Genomic DNA, 3,944 nt, shown 5'->3' on the forward strand with positions numbered 1-3,944 from the left:
TCAATGACCTTCTCTAACCCTTGAGCACGTCAAGAACCATGGCGAGCCTCGGAGGACAGGCGGAGGGAAGGCGCACACGCCGTTGTCGAGCGGTGTCACGACGACCACCGCCAACCCAACGGGTGTGACGGCCCCAACATCGACGAGCCCGCGCTCGGAGATGGTGGGTACCTACCTTTCGAGGTCGGGTGCCCTACCTTCACCCATGAGCAACGACAAGTCCGTTGGCCGTCAGCTTTCACGTTCAAGCCATAGATACCTGATAAGTATGATGGAAGATGGAACCCAGCAGAGTTCTTGAGCATCTACACCATCATTGTTCAGGCTGTGGAGGAAGATATGAGAAGGTATTTGCCAACTATTTCCCTTTGGCACTTAAGTCTAATGTGAGGTCTTGGTTGATGCACCTGTCGAAGAACTTCATTTCGTCCTGGGCTGACCTGTGCCATGAGTTCATTGGCGCCTTCATGGGTGGCCATCAAGAACCAGGGTGGCCCAGCGATTTGCAGCTCCTCTAGCAGAAAAAGGAGAAAATCCGCGGAAGTACTTGCAAAGGTTCAGCAGAGTCCACAGGAATATTCCAGACATCCACCCAGCAGTTGTGATAGCCGCTTTCCAGTCCAATGTGCGCAACCGCGGGATACGTTCCAAGATGAATGTTTGGCTACCCAAGACCGTGAAGGAGTTGTACACCTTGGTGTACAAGTGTGCTCATGTGGAGGAGGGGAGGAAACTTCCCGGAGAGGAGGATTGCATCGACATCGACTCAGAAGATGACGACGAGACCACTAGCCAGAAGAAAAAGAATAAGAAGCGCAACAAGAAGCGCAAGGATAAGGCGGTGTTGACTATTGAGAGATTGGGCACACCTAGTACTGGCAAGAAGGCTAAGGCTGAAGCCCCCGGCAAGGAAGTTGCTGCGTGCACTGACTACCGGGACGCTGTGGCTGCCATGAAAGCTGGGAAAGGTGATGGGCCATACTGCGAGATTCATCGGACCAAGGGCCATGATCTCCAGGAGTGTCATCAAGTTGAGTAGCTCGTCAAGAAGCAGAGGGCTGAGAATGAGAAGCGAGATAAGGAAAAGGGTCAGAATGGTACTTAATGTAAGTGCCGGGGCGGTGAAGCAAATCGCCCTAGCAAGGCTCTTCAGAACCAAGGAAAATCTACCAGGTGTAGATAGAAAGAGGATTGTGATGCTGGAAGTGATGAAGGGATGAAGAGGAAACTGGCGAGAAGGAATTCCAGAAGGCCACCGATGCCCTGTGCATTGATGGGGGTGTATCTTTGCACTCCTCTCACCGCCAACTCAAACAATGGGCACGTGAAGTCAATGCCATGGAGCTAGTGTCAAGTTGACGAAAACCGCTCAAATTTCACACATGCCCATCATCTTTGATGAGGAAGATCACCCTGACCGCACCACTATGGTATGGTGCTTGCCGTTGTTGGTCTCCCCAATGATCCGCGACCTCAAGGTCACAAACATGTTGGTTGATGGTGCGGCTGGGTTGAATCTGATTTCCCAACATGTTCTCAGCAGGCTCCAGATAGCAGAGGAAGATCTTAAGTCCACTGGCACGTTTCAAGGAGTTAATCCCGGCAGAAGCCATCCTAAGAGAAAAGATCACGTTGCCAGTGACATTGGGGGGTGAGTTGAACTACCAGACTGAGAAGATTGTGTTTGATGTGGGCGACCTCCCCCCTGCCATACAATGGAATTCTTGGGCGCCCGACCCTGGCCAAGTTCATGGCGGCATCCCACTATGCCTACACACCTTGAAGATGCCAGACCCAGTTGGTGTCATTTCCATTCCATCCGATAAGAAGGACACAATGATATGTGTGGATACGATGTACCGGGACGGTGTCGCGGCAAAGGCTGCCGAGACTATAGTACCCGCCAAGGAAAGCAAAGGAAAGAACAAGGATAGTAAGGATGCTGGCAAGGCATCCGGAAAGCGTGCCTCTACCGAGTGCACGGCACCCGTTGATGACATGCCGAAGAGTTCCAACAGCAAGAGGGCCAAGGCTGCTCCCCCCATGTGAAAAAGGTCCAAGCAGGGCTGGCTGGTGCTGATTGTACTTTTACCATCAGTGCCACCCTCAATGACAATTAGGAAAGCACGCTCGTTGCCTTCCTACGGGAAAATTTCGATGTGTTTGCCTGGCAACCATCAGATATCCCTGGCGTTCCCAGGGAGGTAATCAAGCACCACCTTGCTGTTTGCCCACATGCCCGACCTGTCAAGCAGAAGGTGCAGAAGCAGGCCTTGGAGCAGCAACAGTTCATTGCTGAGGAGATTAAGAAACTTGAGGCAGCTGGTTTGGTCAAAGGAGTACTGCATCCAACACGGTTAGCAAACCGAGTGGTTGTGCGCAAGGCTAATGGGAAGTGGAGGCTTTGCATTGACTTCACGGATTTGAACAAGGCATGCCGAAAGGACCCGTTTCCCTTGCTGCGCAATGATCAGATTGTGGATTCCACTTCCGGGTGTGATCTGCTCTCCTTTCTGGATGCATATTCTGGGTACCATCAAATATTCATGTCCAAGGAAGATGAGGAGATGACATCATTCATTACCCCGTATGGCACATACTGCTTTGTGTGCATGCCTTTCGGGTTAAAGAGTGCTGGGTACACTTTTGCAATGGCAGTCCAAATTGGTTTCGATCCACAGTTGCACAGGAACATTGAAGCTTATATGGATGACATTGTGGTCAAGACCAAGGACAAATCAACCCTTATCCAGGATTTGGAAGAAACATTTGCTAATTTGCGCAAGATCAATTTGACACAAAACCCGGAGAAGTGTGTGTTTGGTGTTCCCTCCGGCAAGCTACTTGGTTTCATTGTGTCCCACCGTGGGATCGAAACCAACCCAGATAAGATCAAGGCCATTGAGTAGATCCAAGCACCCAAGACAGTTAAGGATGTGAGGCGTTTCACGGGGTGTGTTGTTGTGCTTACCAGATTCATCTCCAAGTCTGTCGAGCGCGCCTTGCTGTTCTTGAAAATTTTGAAGAAGGTAGGGCATATGAAGAGGACCCCGGAAGCATATGCAGCATTACAAGATTTGAAGATCTACTTATCTTCTATGCCCACTTTAGTTGCACCCAAGCCACAAGAGCCGTTGCTACTGTATCTGGCAGCAACTAATCAAGTGGTCGACGCAGTGTTAGTAGCACAACAGGAGGTAGAGGAGACAGCAGCCTCAGCAGATGTCCGACAAAGGGAAGAAAAAGAGCCATGCAAGGTCAAATAAGGATCAAGACAAAGAGAAGAACCACAGTGGGGACAACCCCAAGGACGCGGCAAGGAAGAAAGTGGTGTAGCGCCCAGTATACTTCGTCAGCTCCCTGTTACAGGGGGGCTAGATCTAGGTATTCTGGCATGCAAAATTTGATTTTTGGCCTCATCATGGCCTCAAGGGAACTGCGCCACTACTTCCAAGCCCATGAGATCACGGTTGACACATGCTTTCCTTTGCAAAGGATACTGCGGAACCCAGAGGCTACTGGCAGGATAGTGGAATGGGCATTCGAGTAATCCAGCTTTGGCTTGAAGTTTGAAAGCACATCAACAGTTCAAAGCAGGGCATTGGCAGAGTTTATTGCAGAATGGACACCAAGCCCTGATGAGGAAGTGCTGGAAACAGTTATCCCCTGCAAGGAATCACCCCAAGAATGGAACATGTATTTTGATGGTGCCTTCTCCTTACAAGATCCAGGGACTGGCTTCTAGTTGCTCCCACTGGAGAGCACTTGAAGTACGTTGTCCAGATGCACTTTCCCCAGGAGGAGGCAACCAACAATACAACAGAGTATGAAGGGCTCCTTACCGGGCTGAAGATTGCCACAGAATTGGGAATCAAGAGGCTGATCATCCGAGGAGATGCACAGCTTGTGCTAAGACAAGTCAACAAGGATTACCAAAGTCCATT

The sequence above is a fragment of the Triticum dicoccoides genome, chromosome 4B (genome assembly GCF_002162155.2).
Source record: "Triticum dicoccoides isolate Atlit2015 ecotype Zavitan chromosome 4B, WEW_v2.0, whole genome shotgun sequence".
NCBI classification, from domain to species: domain Eukaryota; kingdom Viridiplantae; phylum Streptophyta; class Magnoliopsida; order Poales; family Poaceae; genus Triticum; species Triticum dicoccoides.